The sequence below is a fragment of the Callorhinus ursinus genome, unplaced genomic scaffold, assembly GCF_003265705.2.
Source record: "Callorhinus ursinus isolate GAN/ISIS: 27379988/994484 unplaced genomic scaffold, GSC_fseal_2.0 scaffold12, whole genome shotgun sequence".
In the NCBI taxonomy this organism is placed as follows: Eukaryota; Metazoa; Chordata; class Mammalia; order Carnivora; family Otariidae; genus Callorhinus; species Callorhinus ursinus.
In genome coordinates, this window is record NW_027397074.1 from 62,110,822 (window position 1) to 62,137,192 (window position 26,371).

A 26,371-nucleotide genomic window follows, 5' to 3' on the forward strand; every position below is an offset into this window, starting at 1 on the left:
TAATAATGTTGAGATTCCATGATTCCACTGTGCATTTTTTTCATGTGGACATGCTGTCCCAGGCTTTATCTTAAGCAGTGGGTGGAGACAGCAATACTAAGAGTGGAGGGTGGACCATACTGGAAAAGTGGTTGGGACCGTGCGTGTGTAGCAGGACAGAGTTTGGGCCAGAGGTAGAGGAGTGTTTGAAGACAGCATGTGAGATTAACACAGTCTGTTCCGTTCCATCACCAAGCTGAATGTACCTGCCATTAGACTTGTGACTCACTTTGAAAGGCACAAATCCATGGAATTTTTACTGGCTAGCACAGAGATTTATTTTTACCTTGCCATTTAATGCTTTGCCTTTTGAAAAAAAAAGTTTCATAACTTTAGTTGGCCCAAATTCCGGCTAATGGTTTTTGTTGCCTTTTAGTAACTTTGTTTTTTAGGTAAAAAAGATTTCTTTCCCATATTTGATATATAAATATAAAACAAGACATCAGAGAATGGTTTTACTTGGGTTGTGAGTAGTTGTTTTTGTTCTTTTTTATGCAGTATCATCATCCAACAAGCCCTGGTTAGAAGTGTGCCAAATTTGGGGGCATTACTCATTCTTTCCAGTAGTTTTATCTTAGCTCTCAGCAATGGCTTTCACGTGAAGCTTGAAATGTACCCAGACTCGATGCATAGGTAGCATTTTGAACGCTTTAGGATCTGTATCCTCATTTTTATAATAAAATGTGGATACATGAAGAAAAAGGAAAACAATAAAAAAATAATCTTTTGTTGTATCTAAAGAAGACTGGACTTTAAAAAATTAGAGATGTTTCCTATCAAGCATAAAACATATGTTTAAAATAACATAATTGAAATTATTCTTAAGCATTGATCAATAAGTTATTTATTCACATGGCACTGATGATTGTTTTTAATATTTCAGGTCTAAAAATTCCTATTTGTCATATGATGTCAGCGAAATACTGTCAAGGAATTGGGTAGCTTAGCTTGGATTTAAACAAAGCAATATGGGAAATTGCCAATGCCTAATACCATTTGAGGACTTTTGTGGTTTCATTTTTTTTTTCATCCCCTCTGCTATATTCGCCTTCAAACAAGTCTACAAGCCATTGTTAAGGACTGGGGACTTGTCTCTACAAGGCAATCAGGCAAACTTTCAGAGAAGGCCAGCTTGCTTGTTCTTTGTCCTCTCAAATGCTGACATCCCCTCTCTGTGTCTCCTGTGTGTTCCTTCATGTTTCTGTCTTTCCAAAGATTTCCACTTCCTGTCCCACCCATGATTATATCCTTTATGCAAAACATTCTTTCCCCAAATAAAACTCATCTCTTTAGTATGACTGACTTCAGCTAGGTGATAGCAGAAAATAAGCTGATGGAACTAATTCAGACTAAATTACACCCTCACGCCAGTCGTAAGCCTCTTAGATGTATTTGCATTTTTATAAAAGAAGCTTTCAAACCCAATGAATTTCTAATTGGTAGAATTTCTGGAAGTACATTCAGATTTTCATTCAGTTCATCGGCAAGCCATCCACTTCCAAAGCTACTTGGATCCATCTACTTTATCTCTACCATGACCAGTCTAGTTCAAGCCAACATTCTCTCATACTCTTCCCCCTTCCTTTCTTGTCCAGAAAAATCCACTCCATTACTGAGACTCCAGCCAGAGTTATCTTTCCCCCATCCCTTTCATAAATAAAGCAAGTTTATTTGACCTCCTCATAGCAGTCTGCCTGGGGACAAAACAGTGAGGTCCAGCTCTCTGATGCTCTGACTTGATGAAAAGTTAGATTTTAGAACAGAAGTCACACACCCAAATGTTGTCAGGGACCTGGGATGTGACTTAAATAAATTCATAGCAAATTCAGAAGCTTGAGAGGTCAGATAACCTACACATTTTCAGATTTGGCCTGACATCAAATTTATAGACTCTTTAACATAAGCCATTTGGTCTCCAAGAAGAGAAGAGGAGGTGAAGACGTGGGAAAGTACAAGGCAGTACCACATGGCATCACCCAGATGTACCTCAGCAATGTTGTAATATGAGAAACTTAGGGAAAATTCTCTCATGTTTCTCATCCCTGTAAAATTCAGTTACCACTGAGATTCAGATCCCACCCAGTGGTCCTTCTTCTGCCACCTCCTTATCCCTATACTTCTCTATATTCCTTCCCCTCAGAATTTTCCTAAACCCTTTCCTAAACCCTTGGTAACTCCAGCCTTCATTTTCCCTACAAAACAGTAACTTTATTAACCCCTGAGAATAATGACACTGGGTTTCTGTTAAAAGCTTAATCTCTGCAGTTGGGAGGGATCATCAGCGTCTCTTCACTACTCTTTCTCACTGTCATCTACCAACATCCAGATCATTCATGATATTCCATAAGGAAATTGTCACTCAGGTTCACTACTTCCTCTCCACTTAAAATCTGCCATCAATCCTGTTGGTTTTGATGCCCACACTGATGACCTTTCATCCTCCTAATCTCACAGCTCTTTGATGTCATCAAATCCATGACCTTCATTTTTCATCAACTTCACATCCAACTTTGGTAGACTTGCTTGGTACTTTGCACCACACAGCACTACCCCATCTTTGAAAGCTTACTAATTCATGACTTTATAATCAGTCTTTATGGCATTTTCACTTCTTCAATGCCAGAAGCTGGAACTTCAAATGACACATTTAGAGCTCTTAATTCTGCTACTTTCTCTGTCAGCCATTTTTGGTCATAATTCCTTTCTTACCAAGCCTGGACCACTTAGTCTGCCACTTGAAATATTTCCCTACAAGCACTTGGCAACATTTGTATTTTTCTTCCACACCAGCCCTTAAGCCACCAATTATAGAAAAATCCTACAACCTGACTCTGCTGCTTCTACACAACAGACACTGGAGGAAATCCTATGAGTTTGCTGTTTTTTGTTTGTTTTTATCCTGAGGATGTCTTCCTCACTTGCTAAAATGGAAAGAAAAATCATACTACTTTGCAGTTGTCAACCCAACCACCACCACCACCACAGCTGGCTTGTGGCCCCTTGAAGCAGCCTATCCTAATTTCTCTCTAAAATACGTATGAGAACACAAACAAAAAAAAATGAAGAACTATGCCTAGCACTTGCGTTATAGATATGGGAGGAACTTCCATGCCTCCTAAGGCTGATGGAAGTAAGTTGTAGTTCTTAATGCTCTGTTCAATTCTCTGTAGATAGAGAAGACCATCTCCCTCCTTGGTCAGGGTATAAGCAGAATGTGCTGAGGGTGTGATGGGGTTTGTAAAAGAATGCCTGCTGCAGTTTTAGCCAGCCATCATTTGAGCTAAACAAGTTAGATACCAGGCATGGAGCTTAATCTGTCATTGAGCTGTAGGTCCCAGAAAAGTCAAGTGGTGAGACAAGGACACATTCCTTCCAAACTGAGCATATTGTTTTTAAAATGAAGAAAGTATAAAGAAGAAAATCAATATCCTGAATTCACCAATGCAGAAATAATGACTAGGAACATTTTTGTGTATTTTGTTACTCAAGAGTACTTTCCAAGTGAAGTCAATTTTTGGAGATTGACACTTTCTTTCCTCTGTGTTCCTATTGTACCTGTGACAACCTCCATTATAGCCAAGTCACATGGTATCTTAGGTGTATTTGTCTGTGTTTCTCCTCCCACAAGGACTGAGTCTCCCTGAGACCTTAATTTTCACTTCTCAAGTTCGGTGCACGGTTGTAGTTCCTGGTACATAACAGCCAATCTAGTATTTTTAAATGAAAGACCGGAGAGGATGTTAATGGAAGTGATCAGAGTTGTGGAAGGAGAGTCCTACCCAGCATCATAGGGTCTTGGCAAAGCTTGGACGGATTCATCTATTTACCTATTGCAAGCTGAACGTTGAGTTGATACTTTGAGGGCAAAGGACAGGGGCAGGCAAATTTGAAAATACTGTCGCATTCCTCTAAGACAGAATTACCCATTTTAAGTAAGAAGGTATTTGCACTTATGAAAGTACTAGAGAACTGATATACTATTACATATATGCAAGGCAGAAAGATACCAATAATTTACATAAGGTAGTTTCAACTTCTAGGTGATTACCATTGCAACCAAAAGACTCATGACCTTAGCGCTTTCTAAAAGAACAAGGTTAACATTTTCTCGCACAGTTGATTGATCATTCATGCAGGCCAGACATGGACATATACTTCCCTTAGATAGACTCCTATTTTTCTACCACTTCAACTCAAAGATCTTTAAATATTTGTTCACCATTTCTTTAGAGGAGAAGCTGAGTGCTGACTGCCAGAAGGATGGAGTAGGAAGATAGTAGTGAAGATTCTTTCTCTTTCCTACCCAGTACTGTTTTAGTACTTCTTACAGATTAACTCTCTGGGTAGTTTTCTTCATCTTAATGGTTCTACATTCAGAGCAGAGGAAATCCAATACTTCTTGCTGACTATTGTGCTTCAGCACTTTTTCTCGGTGGATCCTGTGAAAGCCAGGGTGTCTGAGATATGGCCAGAAAACCTAAATCAGAAAGAAAGAGCATTTATCTAGATTGCAGTGAATGTTACATGGATTAACCCCAGAAACCCTATTTAAAAAAGAAATGGAACTGCTTTGATTGATAATGGGTAGGATCCTACTCTCTTCATCCTTTCCTTTACTCTTGTATTTTCATCCTCTTGGTGGGTCCTAGAAGCAACTTCCTGACACCTATCTGACCCCAGCAAGAGTTCAGTCTGGGAATCATGGCTTTAGATAAGGAACTTTAGAATAGAGAGAGTTAATAGCAGTCAGTGGGTGCAGAAAATACGGTCATGATTCTATTTGTCCAAGTAGAAAGTTAGAAATGTTCTTCTCTTTCCTTCCTGTATCCTGTTCAGGTTTTTGGCCACTAATGAGAGGGAAGTTAATGAAAACAGAAATAAAATTTTTAGAATAATCAAACATGCATTTTTTTAAATACCTTTTACCTTTTCCTTTCATTATGCCTTTGTGACATTAGTAAGATACATTCATTATGAAAAGATTAGAAAATACAGATAAACAAAAAGAAAGAAAAATGTAAATGGAGTGCAATTACATAGTTTTTCATACCTTCCCTATTAATATACAATTTTTACATACTAGAGTAATAGACACTTCAAGTGTGAACAAATTACGGCATATTTATCAGTGGAAAACTACAAAGACATTTAAAATGATGGAAATCTACATTTATTGGCACAGAAGGATGTCTATATCGTTGAGTTAAAAATAAAAGCAAGAAGAGTAATCCCTGTACATGCTATACATAATCTACTTTATATTATTTTATGTTTGCTTATGTATACAATATCCACATATAAAATGTATGTTAAATTATGCAGCCATCAAAAGGAATGAGATCTTGCCATTTGCAACGACGTGGATGGAACCGGAGGGTGTTATGCTGAGGGAAATAAGTCAATCAGAGAAAGACATGTATCACATGACCTCACTGATATGAGGAATTCTTAATCTCGGGAAACAAACTGAGGGTTGCTGGAGTGGGGGTGGGGTGGGAGGGATGGGGTGGCTGGGTGATAGACATTGGGGAGGGCATGTGCTATGGTGAGCGCTGTGAATTGTGCAAGACTGTTGAATCACAGATCTGTACCTCTGAAACAAATAATGCAATATATGTTAAGAAAAAAAAAAGAAGATAGCAGGAGGGGAAGAAGGAAGGGGAGAAGTTGGAGGGGGAGACGAACCATGAGAGACGATGGACTGAAAAACAAACTGAGGGTTCTAGAGGGGAGGGGGGGTGGGGGGATGGGTTATCCTGGTGATGGGTATTAAAGAGGGCACGTTCTGCGTGGAGCACTGGGTGTTATGCACAAACAATGAATCATGGAACACTACATCAAAAACTAATGATGTAATGTATGGTGATTAACATAACAATAAAAAAATTGAAAGAAAAAAATGTATATTAACAATGCTTTGTCTTAAAAATATATTCTTACATATAAATATACATATATTTTTTTTAAAGATTTTATTTATTTATTTGTCAGAGAGAGAGCACAAGCAGGGAGGAGTGGCAGGCAGAGGGAGAGGGAGAAGCAGACTCCCCGCTGAGCAGGGAGCCCGATGTGGGACTCTACCCCAGGACCCTGAGATCATGACCTGAGCCGAAGGCAGACGCTTAACCAACTGAGCCATGCAGGTGTCCCATAAACATACATTTATTAATTCATTCAATACTCACAATGTCTCCATAAAGGAGATACTATTATTTCTCTTTTACTCAAGTGTAGAGAAATTAGGTACATTTCTCAGGATCACACATCTAACAAGTGGTATATGCACATAGGCACTATGAGTCTGGATCCTGCTTTCTTAATGACCTCACTCTGCCCAGCTCCTCAGCGTGGTATTCAAGGCCCCCAAGGGCTGAGGCAGTCTATGCTCCTGCCAGGTCTCCCATTATTCCCTCAACCTGACTCTGCTCAAGCCAAGCTCCTCCTTCCGCTGTCCCTTCAACAGCACACTTAACTGTCCTCCCCTCTTCCTGCCTTTACCCTAAGGACCTCATTTGAACTTGATCACCTCTTTTAAAGACCTTTTTTCCAAATACAGTCACATTCCGAGGTACTGGGGCTTAGGACTTCAACATATGAATTTCGAGGGGACAAAATTCAACTCGTAACAGCCAGAGATGGGTGGAGGAGTCAGGGAGCTGTGATTGGCTGTTCACCGGATCCATATGCAGAGAGGAGAACAGATCCCCAAGGGAAGAAAGAGATATTGGACAGACAAAAACAACTTGATTGGTCATGATAAAGCCCACTGAATTCTTTAGGTAGAACAAATCCACATCCCTGTCCCTAATGCAAATAATTTTGAAGTGAGAGAATAATGATCTTTCTTCTCTACAGCACTCAGAGCCAGATCCTGTCCATTGGGTACCCAAGTGCCCTTCTGCTAGCCTGTATGTGGCTTTGTCTTTCTGCACCCTGCTTAGTTCTAATTTCATGCCTCAAAGCCCAGTTCTCACATGTTCTCAGACCTTCTCTCTGCTCTCCAGAGCCAAGTGATTTAATAAATTAATTAGTGCTGCTCTGCTCTCCTGTCTCAAATGTACTTTTTCCCCCCACAGGACATACTTCAACCCAAATGAATAATTCTCTTGGTAAGAATTTTAGACACCATTGCAGACCAGTCAGAATCTCATGGAAATTCCCGAATCATGCAAATGGACAATCACCTACACAGTCTGACCTAACCATAAAATTTACCACTCTGCCTGTGAGATATAAATCTCTAAGTTAACTAATCACAGCCAAAATCAAATGGAGGTTTTTAGAAACTGATAGCATAGCCTTGCCCCATTTCCTTGAACATGGGGGGAAAATATCTGCTGTTTAGTATATAGTTTGTTAGTTGGCACCTACAGAATTCTTCCTTCCACTTGGCATTTCTTAAAAAGTAAGAAACAAGCTTGTCAGTGTGCCTAATAGGGCTTCGTGCCTGGCCACTGGCAAGATGGAGGGGAAGGGCAGTGGTGGCCAGTGGCACTGGGATATGTGGATGAGGGTGAACTTTAGGAGACTCACTTTGTCATCTTCTCTTTGGGAGGAGCTGGACCGAGATCACTGACCCAAAATTGTCCTTTGCTCTGTGTCACTCATGGTTTTACACTTTGCACATTTGGCACTAGGCCAGTTTGAAAGGGACAGCATATCCATTTTTCAGTAAACATTTGGCAGCTCGTTGACTTCTCTGAAGTTTTGCTAAAGACCAACAGCTGAGGGATCCCTCTACTCTTTGGTAGGGCAAGTTTGGTAAATCTCTACTGGTTTGCGACCTCTGTACTTCATGCCACCATATAGGTATCTCTATTTCACTTGGAGTTTGTTATCTTCTGCCAAATACTGTTACATACCAGAGGCAACATTGCATAGCACACTTATAATATGTATAATTCTGATTATTAATTCAGATTTTCAATGGATCATAAAGGAAGAGGTGGTAAGAGTGATAATCCCTTTTGTTGTCTAAATCTCTATGGCAGGCCCCTATTTACTTATTTTGATGATAAAATAGGCCACTAGCATTGCATCTAAACAATACCAAAAAACTCGTTAAGTTTTGAAGAACTTCAAACAATAAAACTGGGGGTTTTTTGCATTACATAATGAAAACTCAGTAAACTATATTTATACTTCATGGATTTGGTTATTCTGTCATCCCAATCTGAATTTATTAATCAGTAGTTTTATATCTTGTTATGTATACACACATTCCATGACTTAGTATGTAGTCTGCTAAAATAAACTATACTATGTTTGTTGTCATTTTCCTCAACAATTACATTACCCAAGCAGTGATTTTGATATTTTCCCCACCTCAGTTCTTCCTGAGCCACTGTATTTGTAACAGAAATATTAGCGGTGAATCTGAAGTCTTAATAAGATGCCTGAAAAACATAACTTGCTTCAAAATAGACAAAAAAGTTCTTACAGAAGTAGCCAAACTTTTTATTTTTAAGAGATCAGGGGCTGTGCTATTTGGGGATTACATGAGGTGGATTAAGAAGGTTGCAGAAAAAAAATCAGGTTCAAGGATTTAGCTGCTGAAGTGGTGAAAATTCATCCTGACAGTTACATACTTGATTTGTGAGTAAACTCAATAAGCAAAGGAGAACTATACTATAATTTTGATTCATTTATCTCTACATTTTTAAATCTATCTAGATAAGTGAATATAAATATAAATATGTTAACATATATATTTGATTTTTATATTAATTAAATCTATCAGGAAAAATGTGTGTGTGTGTGTTTGGTGTTGGAGAATATAATGTGTGGAACTTCAAAATAATCTCTCTTCCAGTCTCCTTTTGGTGGTAGAAATAGATACCGAACAACAAAATTGCAAGTGTTATGAAAGAAAAACATTGTTAGTAATTTTGCTCTGCTCATATCTGTGTTCATTCATTTTCATGGAAGTCTAGAACCATGAGCTGACTTTTGATTTGCAAGATATCATCAACATTCAGAAATAAAAGCCAGTAAAGTGATGCATTAACTTTAATGCACACAGCTTCATAAAGGGTATATTAAAGAACACATTATTCATGGGAAGATGCTTCTTGTTTTGACCAGTCTCTTGAATTTCTCATTGTAACCATAATAATTAATAATACAATTTATTAGGACCAATACATTTTAACAAGCATTTAATGTCTTCCAATCTGACACATCCTGTTGAAAATATATTGATAAAGACCCAAAATGAGAGTTGCAGCAAGCTATATACGAAGTCAAATACGTTTATTTTCCTAAATAGAATCTTAGAAACCTTCATTTGGAGTTGAAGTTGTGACTGGAAAGGATACATATCTTGGCAGAACTATAATTAAGTGAGTGAATGGGGTAGTTTTTGTAAGCTGTTTTACTCTTTGATGATGGGCTGGGTGTGCTTCTGTCTGGGAAAGAAGCATAGACTCTATTATATAGTAAACCCCATTCAAATCCTCTGATTCATTACACCGGGAACTTTTGAGACCATTTTCTTTAAATTTCTCTTAGCACCATCTATTGGTAAAATAATGTAACTTTCTTTTCTTCTGAGTCATTTTAACTAACGACCTCATAGAGTCATAGCAACAGTACAGCCCCAGTGTTAGTCATTTCACGAGAAAATGTGTAGCATATCAAAGGGTCAGCTTACCCCAAAGAGGACAAAAGTAGGTAATTCGTTCGCATTCACTGAGAGGGCCTTTTGAAGGCCCATTTTGCCTCACCCATTTCTGAGCATCTGTAAGAAAGCATGTACTGGTAAGAATTCTAGCCTTCTACTGAATGAAGGCAGAAGTCAGGAATCCTATGGTCCAAGTGTGAGAAGACCCGAATTCCAGTTCCACCCAACTGCTAACTGTAGTTTGTGACTCTGGGAGAAGTACTTAGTCCATTTGTGCTTCTTTTCTAGGCATGTGAAATAGAAACAATTATACTGACCATTCTATTCTCAGATTTGTCATGAAAATGCCTTATAAAAGAATACATATTGTAAATCTATGAAAGTAATATGTAAGGCATTATTTCTATATTACTCAGGATGTCCATGAATTGACTTGGAAAGGAAAATTAAATGAGGCTTTCAATTTTCCATTTTGACATAAAAGTGTCACAATAACATATATTGTTCTTTTTGGAGGCATTCTGAGATTGAAAGGCGTAGGTAAGAATTACCTAGTGTGAGAGATTGAATATAGAAAGTCATCAGAAAATAAGTACTAAGTTTTGGTTTGTTTTGTAGATAATTATAGTAGGGCTTCTTGGTTTATGGCACAGAATTATTTTATATATAAATTACCCTAAAACAAGAACAGGAGGTAACATTAAATTTTTATTATATGTCAGACACTGTCAAGCACTTTACATTTTCTTATGTCTCTGTAACCATCTGTGGGGCAGATACTGTCATAACTCCTTTAGATACAGAAATGGAAGTGCCAAGAACCTCTGGGAAACATAACTAGAAAGAAGCAGATCTATATCCAAAGTACTATATTATACCCCTTTTAAAAAACTTGAGCCACTATACTGTATTTTAAGCTTGTTTTATAATATGAGAAAATAAGAAAGGGGCTATTTAAGAAAGCTAATACCTGGGCCTAATGAGAAATTGAACTTGTTTACCCATTTTATGATGATAATGATTATTCTTTCATCAACTAAAATAACCCTTTTAATTTCTTATTTATCATAATATTTACATATAAGCAGATGTTACATGAATTTGCACAGGCAAAATATTGTTTGTTTTGTTGTCTTAGTCCTTAAATAGGGAACTCAATAGCAGATGGAAATTGCCAGCCCTGGGTAGTGAGAAACTTGGGTCCTCGGCACTTACTGTCATTCCCTCTTGAGAGTCCTCTTGACGTTTCTTCTGTTACCTCTTTTCTGATGTGCCCACTCTAGGCTCAGCTCCCCAAACCATCTACAATCTTTCTAGGCAGAGTAAAAATTTACCACCATGAACCTCATAGTGCAGCCCTATGCCTGGGGTTAGGGATGATTTAAGTGTGGGCATAGCCACCAGGCTCAGGTCTGGGCCTTTGGGATTCTAGGAACCATCTTGGGCCACTTAGAAGGGCCAAGAATTAGTTGTCCTGGCTTTTTGAAGCTGCTTTTCCGATCTTCACAGGAGGGTATTTAGAATTCCCTTGATTGTGCAGCCAAACACCAATCTGGGGCTTGGATTAATAAATGTAAGTAGAACGAAATTATGCTTTGTGGGAAATATATGATTTCTGTGGAATTAATGGTTCTTGAATGTAGTTTTCAGAAAAAGTAATTGCTTTGACCTGATTGCACATCTGCTGTTGAATAGTGACTACGTTCAGACTGAGCCAGACTGCATATGTGTGAATTCCATCCTGGGCACTTAATAGTCCAGTGTCCTTGGGCAAGTTTCTTACCTTTGTGCTTCAGTTTGCTGTCTGCCATGTAGGGACAATAATGGCTCTGTCTCCTAGGACTGGGTAAGAGGATAGGATGAGTTAATACATTTAAAGTACCGAGAACAATACCTTGCACAGATGAGCAACCCACAAATGTTAAGCATTATGATTGTTGCTTTAATAAGTATTTTCATAAATATTAGTTGATGATTACTAACTGCTACTTTTTTCTAGTTTGGTAAGATGCGGGTTTTTCAGAAAATGTGGGAATAAAACTAGGATCTTAAAATAGTCACAAAAATATGTCTTTGCCTCCACTTATACTCGCTATCTTCAGGCTCCTTCAATCTCAAAACCCAGCTGCCAATCACTTTTGGGTCATCTTTTTGTTCCTATCAGAACCCCATTCTTTTTTAATAGCAAATATATTTGTTGACCTCTGGTTGGTCTGGAAGGTAAATATCTCTAACTTACCTATACACACAATTTCAACAAGCCAGTATAATGGCCAAACTTTAGTATAAATGACAAATAAAAGGAAAGGCTTTATAATATAACAATTTATAGTCTAATATGTAAATTTGAGGCACAATGACACCATAAAGGGTCATGAAATTGTCAAATCCTCCACTTATATTTTGAATCACCATAAATGTGACAGATACAAATTCAGATTGGTGCAGTTGTAGCATAAGGACACTAAGATCCCAAGGGTCACATGGCTATTGGTGATGTGCCTTTCCAAAACGGCAAATAACTTGAGAAAGTCACAAACAAAACAAGTCTTCTCTTGCTTAACCACGGAATTGCACTCCTGCAAAATTCAGTGTATATTAAAACTGGGCAAAATGCTTAGAGTCTATATAAAATGGAGTCAAGCTCTAGGTTCAAATAATCACCATCAGGTGTTTTACCCACATCAATGTTCAGAGAGACAATCAAAAGTGATGCGGGATGAGGGAGAATTTGTTGTTGTACACAGAGTGATGGTCAACATGATAACACTGTTGTATGTGCACTGGCCAATGAGAATGGATGCTTAGTTATTCAAATAGGTGCTGGACTTTACGCCTTACCAGTGCCTTCCAAATAAACATATTCTTTATCCTAAACAAAGCAGACATCTCACATTTATTAAATTATGACCTTTAATCCATTTCATCAAATTTCATTAAATGTTATCCATTAAATTTCAGTAGCATCCTTAATCATTATGATGCCCTCAAATACCCTCTTTGTCTTCGAGGGTTTATCCTGTGTGCTCATGAATGCAATCCTCTCATTCCTGGATACCGTGGCCACCATTTACTGCGCTTCTGCTCTGCTGCCCTGTGTTTGTCTGCTGCCGATGTACACCGCTGGTCATGCCCACCACAGGTGCTGTCAGTGGTGCCCCATGTGGCAGAGGCTGCTGCCACTGTGCCTGCCATTGTCTGTGCTAAGGTGCTAAGCCCGGTGTCGGGGATACCAAGGTTCATGCTGTGCTTGTTTCTCTCATGGCTGCTGCTGAAACCATTGGTGCCACGTCCCATTGTAACACTCACTGTTTTGCCAATGGGCTGGAAGGCCCTTTGTATTCTCAGAAACCTGAGTAAGTCAAAACTCAATTGAGTTAGTAGTAAAATCAGTAGTTAAAATCCTTCTTTATAATTCTTTTTTTTTAATTGCATGTAATGTTATACTCTCAACCTCTCATGGATAATTGGAAAAAAATTTGCCTTAGTATTGTTTTTGCTCTGACCAAATCCTGCAGTGGAAGACAAGCTATGGTATATAGGAGCAGTGCCCAAGAAGCTGCCCTTCTCTTCTTCTTCCTCTCTCTTTCTTTCTTTCTTTCTTTTTCTTTCTTTCTTTCTTTTCTTTTCTTTCTTTCTTTCTTTCTTTCTTTCTTTCTTTCTTTCTTTTCTTTCTTTCTTTCTTTTCTTTCTTTCTTTCTTTCTTTCTTTCTTTCTTTCTTTCTTTCTTTCTAAGATTATATTTATTTGACAGACACAGCGAAAGAAGGAACACAAGCAGGGGGAGTGGCAGAGGGAGAAGCGGGCTTCCTGATGTGGGGATGGATCCCAGGACCCTGGGATCATGACCTGAGCTGAAGGCAGATGCTTAATAACTGAGCCACCCAGGCGCCCTGTCCTTCTCTTTCTTGTCCCATTATCCTTGGACTTACCTGGCCAGCTCCCTCTTTTCTCTTTAGTATAGATTCCTTACTATTAGGCTTCACCTACCGTTCTTCCAGTCAAGGCCAGGCATGGTGGACTCCTAGTTGAACACTGATTAGTTTCATACTAAAATTCCACTACAGTAGTAAATAATAACCAGGTAACAGTCCTGTCATCTCCCATTAACTATAGGGTTTAAAAGAGCAACAACAACAAAAGGAGGTGTCTTTTCCTTCTTTTCCCAGTTTTGGGGGCTGTGATGGTGGCTTTTAGCATTGTTGAGTTCTAACAATGTCACAACTGGACCTGAAATATTTCTCTTGAACAGAGTATGGAAATACACGTGTATTTATCCCTCAACTATAAAGCTATAACTTTGTTTTATTTATGTCCTTGTGTTCCAAATATTGCAGAAGCAGAAAGTTTACCTTGAATCTAAATACAGAATTGAGAAGAAAAGAAGAAAGATTACATGGTTAAGTAAACTGATCTTTGGCCTAATTTATCTTTTTCAGTTCAGTATTTTGTAATGTTTCTGTTTCTAGATTCCATCTCTCTCAGTCCTGGGTAGTAGGGCAGTCAACAGCCAATTTTAGAAGAACCGGTGTCATTTAAGGGAAAGAACTTTAAACTATATTCATAGCAGGATATAAAAAGCAAAGATACCACCCACAACATGATATTTAAAATTTTCCAGTTACGTGATTTATTGGTAAATCTACACATGTGTTGTGCCGAAAGCAAAATGAGCAATATACCAGATGTACTCTGAGTTTTTAATTAAGACTAATTTTACCTATAGGAAGTTTTAATAGGATATTTTCCTGTTTACAAGCTATGGAAACAACATTTTATGCCATTTGTGGGTGAAAGTCCTTATTATATAGAATATGGCTCACAGGGAATAGCAAAACTGAAAAGCAACCAAAAAACATAGAGTCTTATGTCAATCTTAAAAATTTCTAGTCAGAAACATGTACTCTAATGTCAACTCAAGCTCCTAGAAATAATGGATACAGTGAATATTTTAAGTGACTTGGCAAATAAAAGCCAGATTTGGGGGACTGAAGAAAACATTGAGTCAAGAGTGAAATTCTCTGAGTAATCAGGGGTAGTGGCAAGTTGGAAACTAGGTGAGGAGTTTTGAAACATTTTGCTGAAAACCTGAATTGCATATCATTGGATCGTTAATGGGAGCCAGGAACTTTTGTCATTTTTCACTAGGTTCGTGAAATTGAATGAACAACTCTTGATTCAACTTTTCTCCTATTGGAAATTTCATGTCTTCTTCTCTAAATCTGATTTTGCTGGGCTGTCAGTGGCCTCCCTTCCCTCACAGTAGAGTGCCCCAGCAGCCATCTTGGGTAAAGGAGCCTGACGTCGGGCATAGGGGACTGAGTCACTAATAGCAGAGACCTAGGTAAAAATGGCCCTTTTGATAGAATGTTGAGCATTAAGTAGAGTTAAGCAAACAAACAAAAAAACACTCCCTCCAACAAAAATAGTGCTGACTCCAAAAGCCTTGTGGAGTAGTTTAGGTTTTTTAAGTTTTCTCTTTTTGTTTTGAGGAGAGGAGAGGTGGGTACAAAATGACAGTAAGGGGGGAAATTAGCCTTACTCAACACGCAGTGAAATTTCTGCCAAATTCTACTTTTATAACCCTCATCTCTCACTGGGCAACTCCCTCTAGCTCACTAAAACACCACCTGTACAACCTCTCTCCTAATTGGTTTCTATATCCACTCTCCTCTCTCTAACTCATTTATATAAATTTAATAAATAAATTTATTTCTTTCCATTACTCCAAACAACATAACAAAGACATGGTTCCCACATAAGTATGTATCATTCTTTCATAGATCGGAAAGGAAGAGGGGAATACCTGTGCTCTGATCATTTTTTCAGTTACCCAATATTTTCCCCATTTGACTTAAAGGTAGCTTGAATTTTTTTCCACTACTTAACCATCCAAGTTTTTTGTCTGTTTGTTTTATTGAAAGATTTTGCTTTTAAGTAATCTCTACACCTTGAACCCACAACCCTGAGATCAAGAGTCACATGCTCCACTAACTGAACTAGCCAGGTACCCCAACAACCCAGGTTTTTAAATTCAGCTTCCATTGAGTCAAACTATAGCTGAGAGTTGGATTTGTTAACTCATGACTTTGAACCCTTGACTGATGCCAGAGCTCACAGGATTTTTTTAAAGCAGCGACTACCCATTTTTAGTTTATTGAAAATGACAACGTTATTGGGTGCCACACAGTCATTCTCCCTAAGGCATTCGATGTATTTGGTAAGAAAAAACAAGATATAAATGACTTGTTATCCACCGTCCACCTATTTTAAGGCATCTAAGTGGCAGTTTAGAACTGGATGTTCAGTCTGGGATTGCTATTCAGGGACATGCAGACAAGTGAGGTTAATTGAGATAAAATGCTGATGTCAGAACTAAAGCTGAGTTAGATTGTATTAAATCTGAAAAATAATTCATATATGTAGTTATATATATAAATTAAATATATACAAGTTATATAATTTATATATATATACATGCATATATATATACCCACATGCACATATATACTGAAAGCAATTTGGCAATACAAAAGATAAGAGATGTATAAAGAAAATATGAAGAATACCTTTGGGGCACCTGGGTGGCTACATTAGTTAAGCATCCAACTCTTGATCTCTGCTCAGGTCTTGATCTTGGAGTTGTGAGTTCAAGCCCCACACTGGGATCCATGCTGGACGTGGAGCCTACTTAAAAAAAAAAAAAAGGAAGCAGAATATCCTTATAGAAAATAGTCATTTGAATTTAATGTCCTGACCTAAGTTCTACAGGGAGAAAAGGCAGCTTAACTTCAGAGTTTAAAATCTAGACAAGAATAGGAAAAGAAAAACTCAAAATTTGAATCACTTAATTAACATTTTTAAAGACCAAAAATTATTCAACACTTCAGATGTGAAGGCTCCTCCCCTTTTGGCTCAATTAATTGGTTAATTCTTTAGTTATTTACAAGATATAAAATAGGTCAAATGTACCTGGCTAATGATCATCTTACCTAGCTAAGGTTGAAAACTGAGACACCATTTCAAAAATTCTTATCGGGTTCTGCCTGGCTTCTGACACTTGCCCTTTGTGTCCTCATCTATATTAGGAGTGGGCTCTTGTATTATGATGCCGCTCAGCCAAGCCTGACCTCCACAGACTCCAATTATATCACCAGTCAGTTGGAGAGGGGAAAGAACTTGAGGATAAAATGGTTCCATAAAAATATGTTTGTTCAGTGTCCTAACCAAAAATCTTCTCTGACATATTTCCATGTTACTGACCTATTTCTGGCATTTGGATCTCTGGCTCTCATTAAATTTCACTTTGGCAACTGGCTGTAGTCTCTGTGTATTCTATATTCTTGTCTCAATCACGGAGTCAGATATTATGAAAATATTGATCTTCTAAATATGTACTTGGTTCACATTTAATACATTTACTTATAAATAGTATAGAAGTGGAGAAGCAGATTGACAATAATACCATGCACATTTTATTATACCAAAAACATAGGGTAAAAATGGAAGATTGAGTTGGTCTGTGAAGTTGCCTTTGAAAGAGAAATAGGTTAATGCATGGTTTCATTTAAAATAGGGGCAATGACCCCCAGTGTTTGTGTCTTACATTTAAATTAGGATTGACTTCAATATACTCAAAAAGAATTTGGAATCACAAATTTTTAGTAAGTCATTAATTATTCTGATGTAAATTATATCAATAATATTTCATGGTTTACTCCAGAAAATGATTCTGAGAAAAAAAGTTTAATATTAATAAAGTGATTAACTTCTTTTCACAATGGGTGGGTTTAGACAGCTATTCTATTATCATATTTGTTGCACTCTATGTATTAATATTTGTTGGAGGTTGTGTTTCAAATTGTTATTAATGATGCTCATTAATTTATACTGAATTATTCATCTTTGGTCTTGCTGAACTAGTCAAGCATTTTTTTCCCTTTCTTTTTCCTTGGAAAATTCATGCAGAAAAATATCAAGGCAAAATTAAGCTGCCATAAAGTAATAAAACAATCTTTCATGCTGTTTGATCGTTGCAGTGAAATCGTAGGGGAAAGAAAATTGAAGTAGTAGCCTAGACATAGCTTTGATTACCAAGGAAAATGAACAGAATTCAAGGTTCTTATGTTGTCATGGTCAAAACTTAGAGCAGTCCATGGGGAAAATTGTTTTTGTACAATTGCATGACTTTGACACTTCCACTGAAAAAAGAACAGAAAGGAGAACATTTATGGCTTGCATTTACTGAGTGCTCAACAAGCATTTGATTGATTGATTGGTTAGCTGGTGGAAACTTTATACAATGACTACTTCTTTCAAGCACATTGGTGTGTCACTGATCTGGTAATTTTTATGGGTCAGATTGTATCTCCATTTACATCAGGACATGGACTGCAACTTATTTCTTACAACACAAAATGGAAGTTATTCTTTTCCCCAAAAAATTACTATACGGACATACTATGATATTTGTATTTGTGGTTTGATGCACCCTTATATGGTAACATAAGAAAGATATTCTGAAACTATAGAGAATAGACTATTGGTGTCAAATCCACATAGGTAGTAACACAATAATGTCAAATCTTGAGAAAGGAATTTTGAGTTGCTTGGCTTAAGGTTAGAATTATGTATTAATAACACCACTTGCATAAAATGAAAGTAAAAATGTATTAAGGAATTGATGTGTTTGGAGCACATATATCCTCATATTATACCATTTAAATTCAAGTGTAGGTCTGAAATAGTCTAGGGACTTTTGTCTATGGGTCATAAATTTGTTGACTAAGAGCTAGTTCTGTTGACTAAGAGTTGGTTGTGTTGGTTGTTTGTGAAAAAGTCTCTTCCTGAACAAAACAGAGAGGAATAGATTTAAATATTGTAAAATTGGGTCAGTCCTAGGCTTACCCCATCCACAGAAACCTAGCCTTAACACAGAACTCCTTTAAATACGTGAAACAGGAAATGAACTGCTTTGCTGGGAGATCACAATGTTAAATTTGAGGAAAGTCACTAAAACCAGTGTGTTTTTACAAGCTACTTCAAATAAAATTGCTGTGTTTTATTTTGGTCTTTACATCTGTGCTTATCACATATTTCCTGCTTTGTTCTTAAGTGACTAATGGCAAATGTCACATGTTTAAGAATCACATAAAAGAGGATTTAATAGATTAGCATTTCTCTGATAGTCAGCAATGAGGAGAAACCCTTAGTGTTGAATAAATTCAAAAGGAATAACATTTAAGTTACACTTTGTGAAGTTTCTAGTTATAAACAGATTTCCTAGATTATAGAAAAGGATTATACGAAACTACTACAGTGGTAGCTATTTAACATTTTTTGAGCATTTGATATATGCCAAGAGCTGTGCAAAGTCCTTTAAAGAAAATTTTATATTTAATTCTGTCAGCATACATATGAGGTATGTTCTTATTATTACTACTGTTAAAATTCTCATTTTCTAGATAAAGACACTGAACTTAGAAAAGTTAAGGAATTTGTTCATGGTCGTACTTATGAATAGGAATCCATTAATAGGCAAGAATTAGGATTTTTTAAATAAATGTTTTTTGGAATAATATTTGTAAAATATTGTTTCTAAAAAAAAGGTATTGGATAGCAACTATATTGTAACATCCTGGAGAAATCAGAACATGCATCTTTATTGGGTTCATCCATGTCTTCCCAAGGCACAGGTTCAGTTTGCTTGGGGAAACAAATGCAGCCTTGGTCCCCAAATCCATCTCTTATATCATGTCCCTGTAAGGGCAGCCTTCCTCTTGGCTGTCTACTGGTGACCTTCTCTTCCATGGTTTTCTATGCTTGCTGTGGGTTCCAGGGAGCTCTGCTGATATTAGACCTCTTGGACTTTGATAGTTCTTCTCGAGGTATCTATCATTGCTTCCTCCTTGGAGCCTCCCCTGTGTTGTTGCAGGGTCCCCATGGGGTCAAAACACATCATGCTACTCTAACAAATACCTCATTGAAGTGGACGGAGAAAAAACAATTCCTGTCCATGTTATGCTAATTTCCTAGGTCAAGAACAAAAGGTTATGCTATACAACTCTAGTAAAACTGCTCAGCAGTTGGCTTGCTCATTCTTCTCATTTCAGCCCCTTTTTCTATGGCCAGTGCACTTATCTCTAGTTATTTGGTTAAGAAGACATTAGCATTCACTTATTAAGCAGAGATTGACCTCCTATGTTAAGTGCTGGCCTAAGTGTGTTTGGCACTAAATACACAATGGAAAGAAAAACCCAGAATTCCTGACTTCATAGAGCTCCTGGTCCAGTAAACTAATTCCCTTTGAAGTACTTAATACTTACAACAATCCCTCCTCTCTAACTGCAAATGAGTGATCAAGTTGGTGAACCTGAATATATCCTGGTGGTGTGTTTCCTCCCTATTTTGTACAGGGCTCAAGAAGTGAAAGGGTCATTGATATTCCCCAAATACTTTCTCACAGGGTGAGAGCTCAAAAGGGATCCAGATACAGTGTCTCCTATGTGGTTTATTGGGCCTCACACAAAGAAAATGGCAACTGGTTGACCTTGTGGAGCACTCGGAATTGCTGAAATATACCTGAATTCACAGAGGAACAATATTCCAGGGCTGGCCCTTGGACTCTTGCCACTTATCTATTCCATTAGGTCATATACAGCATATATTAAAAATTACAACTTTTCACCTGGGATCACAGGAATTTAGAATTATAAACAACCTCAGAAATCATCTAGTTGTTCGTTTAGTAAATATTTGTTTAGTACCCACTGTGCTTGCTGCTGTCTTTTTCATCATCAAGCAAAGAAGGAAACAGATTCAGAGGTGAGAATATTTGTTCTTTTTTAGGAATTGGCAGAACTTGGGCTATGCTTCTATTGTTTTCAAAGCATATACTAAATACTCATTGAATGGTTTCAAGTTTGTCCCTCATATTAGGGTTTTCCATGGAAACAGAAAATAAGATCTGTCTATCTTTCTATTATATCTTCATTGAGAGAGAAGGAGAGAAAGAGACTCATTGTAATGTATTGGCTCATGTGATTCTGGAAGCTGAGAAGTCCCAAGATCTGCCATCTGCAACCTGGAGACTCAGGAAAGCTGGTGATGTAGAGAGCCATTTGTTAGATTCCAGTCCAGATCTGAAGGCCTGAGAACCAAGTATACTAAGGGTAGGAGAAGATTGATGTCACAGCCAATTATTCAGCCAGAGAGCAAATTCACCCTTCCTCTGCCCTTTTGTTCTGTTCAGTGGCTCAATAGATTGGCTGATGCCCAACCACATCTGGGAGAGCTATCTGCTTTACTCATTCCACCAGTTCAAATGGTGGAATGAGTAAACATACCAAACATACCCTCATAAACACACCCATAATGTTTAAGCAGTTATCTGGGTATCCCTTGGCCCAGTCAAGTTGACACATAAATTTAACCAATGCACCCTTTCGTCATTCCTACCCACAGACGTTCTAGCCACTGGAACCTTCTTTCATAGGTGGTATGTTTATGGACTCTTTGCATTACAGTTTAGAAAGAGAAACATTATGAATTGCTGATATTTGATCAATATTCAGCCATCTTTTACCTAACAAAAGGCAATTTCATATGATTCATCTTAAGCCATGCCCTACTGCCATGTACAAATGCTCTTATTAGAGATCAAAGCTAATATTTCTTTCTTACTAACTCTTCCCCTATGTGCATGCGCCTGCACACATTCTCATACACACTTATGATTGTTTCTCCAGGACATGTGGCTAGTAAGAAGAAAACTAGGGCAAAAATTTGTATTTACCTAAATACAGGGTTTGCTCTGGATATTCTTCATTTGCTCCTTCACTCTAGACTGACCCCTCCCCAGGAAGCTGTCCACCGCACACTGCATCAATGGGGCTCCCTTGTCCTCTGACTTCTGGCAGGAGATCAGAGTTCAGGAGGAGGGAACTTTGGGATATTTATTCCCTACCTGCTTCCCGGCCAGACCCTGGCTTAGTAGTGCCTGTGTTTTCTATCTGTGACCATAGCTCATGCTCAGCATCCTCTCCCACAGCTATTGTGACCATAGCTCATGCTCAGTGTTCTCTCCCATAGCTATGCCCTTTGCTTGGTTCTATAATCCCCGCCCTCCTGGGCTAGGGGTGGCAAGAGCTTCCCTTTTGTTAGCCCTGGGAAGTTCACTACCTATTGTTTTCCCTTAATGCTACCCTCTTTAACAGTCCCCTTCTGTAATAGTTTCTTGGTTAATAGTCTCTTCACTTACCATTTTGACTTGCCATCCATTCATTTTCTCCCAGGGCCCTGACTCAGTCTTTTTCCTGGCTATGACTTTAGTTTGTGCATATATTAATCTATATTTGTTATGTATGTAACTTCTGTGGGTATGTTTGCATAGCTATACCTGTGGGCTAAGGACTAAGACTTGTAAATGTCTTTGGGTAAAAAGAACAATTAATATACCCACAAATGGTACTTATTTATACTTCTAATCTCAAAATTAACTGTTAATTATTAATTGAGACCTTTTATCTTCACTGGAAGTTTTAAAATGAGAAAATAGTGGCTAAGTGTAGTTTCCTAATATGAAATGCAAGATAATATTCAAACATTTATGAAATATAATTACCCTTTCCACTTTTACTTTCCTATTAATTATTAGCTCTGGGCAAAACATTAAATCAAATATAGTATAAATTTGCCTGCTAATCTTTGCTTGTTTTCCAGTGTATAGTCTTTGCCTATAATGTATATAATTACATGCCATATAGAAGGGAAAAAATAAAATATTTTGAATACATTGGGATACCATTTTGTTTTCCAAGTACACATTGACTTAACCCTTTCCCTCCTAACCCTCCAAACTAGCTCATTGCTAGAACAAACACTTACTGAACACTTGTTATGCATCAGCATTGTGTTCAGTGATGTGGAACAATCAGGAAATTCATGGGAAATCATATTCTAGATTCTAGAAGACTCCTTGACATTGTCACACATCCATTAAGCATTGGTTAGTAAGAATCAAAATGAAAACCCAGGTCTTGTGGTTCTGGTTTAATCTTTCTTTTCCTAAGACTGTGCCATACTCAGTGGGTACTGGGTCCCTGGCCAACCAAATGTTAGAAGACAGGAGAAAAGCAGTCTTCATCCATCCTTAAAAAATTGTTCATATTTTCTCTGGGTAAGTGGTAAAGTTACAGGCTTCATAGCTCTTTAAAATAAGCTCAGGGTAGTTGATAAATAAAAACACATAGATATTTCACATCTGTAGCTGCTTATTCATTCATTCCTCATACTGTGGGGTAGAAAAGCCCTAAAGACACATGCTAGGCCCTCCATATTTAATTGCTTTCTGGAAATATTTAACAAATATGTCTTAATGAATTACAAGGCCATTTAAAAGACTGTATCATAGGCACTCATCTCCCAAATTTCCCCAAAAAAACAGAAGCTTGTTTTGGCATTGCTTATAGAAGATTTCTAGGTTCATGTGTGTGTTGGGTGGTTAAGGGAGAAGAGGGGAATGGAATATTAAAAGAAGTGGATTGGACTGGTTTGTTGAGAGAGCCTTTGATAGAAAAGCCAAATGAAAGATGAAAGAAATAGTGACTACTGACAATTCTTTGACTCTGTTAAGTGAGAACATAGGGTATTTAAGATTCCCACAATTATTTATCATAGTTTCATAAAATGTAGTTGCAGCTTTTACAAGTATTAATGGAGCTAATTTCTTTAATGATTTTTTAAAATGTATTCATTTGAGAGAGAGAGAGAAAGGAGAGAGCACGAGCAGAGGGGAGAGGCAGAGGGAGAAGCAAACTCCCCCTGAGCCAGGAGCCCGATATGGAACTCGATCCCAGGACCTGGAGATCAAGACCTGAGCCAAAGGCAAATGATTAACCATCTGAGCCACACAGGTGCCCCTAAATGGAGCTCATTTTTAATTTTTGGCTGTAATCAAGGGAAATGGGAATGATTTTAGATGTTAGGGAACATCTACTTAGAGGGGCTTTTTGTTGGTTTTGGGGGGGTTAGAATCATTAAGAGTAACCTCAAACCTGGAATAAGATAATGAAAAGATAGATAGATGATAGATAGATAGATAGATAGATAGATGATAGATAGATCCTATATCTATCTATATATATAGAGGGAGAAAGATATCACAAAGGGTAAAAATTACTTTAATCAATATTACATTCCATTGTTCAACCACAGTTTCAAGGGCTGATGTGGAATGCTGACATATTCTTGACAATTCTTATATTGGATTCCTTGTGCTCTGTGTTATAGGCTCTTCCACTTGAACTAAGGCAAAAAAAAAAAAGGTGACATAAAATTATTTATTCTTTGACATATTTGCTGACTACTACTTCCTGAAAATCATTGAGCTACTACCTTGGTAAAACACTTAATAGGGGTAGCTTCTTCAAAGTCAGCTCTGCTTGGGCTTCAGATCAATGTTGTGCTTCCTGGCAGTAAGGATAAAAAGGAAATCAGGGTAAATTACACTGTTCTCGTATTATACAAAAGAAGGCCACAAATTAGCTCTTCCAGAGAGACAAAAATCTTTCCTAGTAATAAATCCTAAAAAATGTCTACTTAGTGAAAAAATGTATTTTCTTACTGTAAATTTAAAGGATTATATAAACAGTTCAACTCTTCTTAAGTTGTGATCCCCAAGAAAAGAAATTACTTTAATGACTCTTCATTTGTCACCTCCAGAAACAAGCAATTTGAGTATTTCTTTTATTATGATGTATTAGAACTTCATTAATAAGGAAGCCTTACAAGTAGGCTATCATTTTTTGAGAAAGATCACACTGTGCTAAATAATGAGATATGGGAATACATTGAACAGCTTGACTTCTGCTGACTTTTACTTAAGAGTGTGAAGTGTTTTAAATTAGACTATGTTAGTATTGATGAAACGTGCACAAGGGGGGAAAATAATGTAAAGGCTTTGTTCCATCTTGAGATCTAGATAAATTGTATAATTTAAAAATAAATCACTGTGACCTGACGACAAGGAAAAACAACTCTCGTGTGCTGTCGGAGGGAGTGGAAATTGGGGCAACCTTTTTGGAAGCCAATTCAGTAATACCTATCATTTTTACATTGCATTTATTCATTGATCTGGTAATTACACATACAGACTAGACTTTGACCCTAGATAAACTTGTAAAAGTACACCAAAATAGATTTAGAAGAGCATTCATTGTGCAGTGTTTTTGAAATAACAAAAGGAAAAATTACAAATATAATCTGCATACACAACAATAAGAGAATGATTAAATCAAAGGTATATCCATTTAACAGCACACCCTAAGCCATTAAGAAGTATAGTGTAATTCTTTTTTTCAAAGATTTTTTATTTATTTGACAGAGGGATAGCGAGAGAGGGAACACAAGCAGGGGGAGTGGCAGAGGGAGAAGCAGGCTCCCTGCTGAGCAAGGAGCCTGGGATCATGACCTGAGCCAAAGGCAGACGCTTAACGACTGAGCCACCCAGGCGCTCCAAGAAGTATAATGTAATTCTATGTATGCTCAAAGGGAAAGGATTCCAGGATGGATTGGTAGGTAAACATGCCAGCCATAGACCATTATACAGCAATCCCCCCTTATCTGCAGGGGATGCGTTCCAGGACCCCCAGTGGATGCCTGAAACTGCAGATAGTACCGAACCCAAATGTACTGTTTTTTCTTATACATGCACACCTAAGATAAAGTTTATTTTATAAATTAGGCACAGTAACAGATTAACAACAATAACTAATAATAAAATAGAGCAATTATAACTGGACTGTAGTAAGGGTTATGTGAATGTGGTCTCGCTCTCTGGAAATATGTTAGTGTGCTGCACTCATCCTTCTTGTGATGACTGAGATGATAACATGCCTAGATGATGAGAGGAAGATGAAGGACACAGGCACTGTGATGTAGCATTAGGCTGCTGCTGACCTTCTGATGGTACGTCAGGAGGATCATTTGCTTCTTGACTGAGGGTTGACCACAGGTAACTGAAATTGAGAAAAGCAACACTGTAGATAAAGGGGACTATTGTAATGTCTCTTTTGGATAATTTAAAAAGCAGAAGTGTCTGCATATATAAGTTATATGGATATATTGATATTTATATCAATTTACATATTGAAGAACCATATGCATCTTACCCATTGTGCACTGATTTAGACTTCAAAAGCGAATATGTAGGCATTGGCTTTGGCAGAGAGAGGTCCCAGATAGGGGTGGATTGCTGGATGCTTCTTTTTTTTTTTTCCAATTGGATAACGTTCCATACAATTTGAATTTTTTTAACCATGTACCTTCAATGCATTTATTTTTTAAAAAATATATCAGTGAGCATTCTGAGTAAATCATTACTGTTGGTCGTCACTTTTATATACTTTAGAAAACTATTAAATACTATTTTACAAAATAATAAAGCACTGTGGTCGAGTTTACCAAGATCATGAAGCATGAAAGACGCTCTAGCACATGAAGGACTGTGCTATTGTCAGGAAATCAATTCAAGTCGTCCATGTAATATTCTCATCACAAGCAAAAGTCAGCTCCTGCAGCCATCTTCCCCATATTAGGAGTGCATCTCTTAAGTGTGTGGAGGGTAGATCTGCCTGGTGCAGGACAGTTGGAGACATTATTTCCATCTCTCTGAGCAAGAAGAGTTGAAATCAGTTACTGTAATTGTTTTCC

At 37.5% G+C, this 26,371-nt stretch overlaps 1 protein-coding gene and 1 long non-coding RNA gene across 6 annotated transcripts in view; one reads left to right on the forward strand and one right to left on the reverse strand.

The window, feature by feature from the left end:
- CPED1 (cadherin like and PC-esterase domain containing 1) overlaps positions 1-26,371 on the forward strand; it is a 268,162-nt gene that overhangs the window by 71,334 nt on the left and 170,457 nt on the right. The window lies entirely within an intron of this gene.
- Positions 612-16,708, reverse strand: LOC141373898 (uncharacterized). The gene is made up of 4 exons (XR_012380300.1): positions 16,654-16,708; positions 16,231-16,348; positions 11,445-11,503; positions 612-4,516 (listed from the first exon to the last, which is right to left on the reverse strand). It is a non-coding gene; the product is annotated as an uncharacterized lncRNA (long non-coding RNA).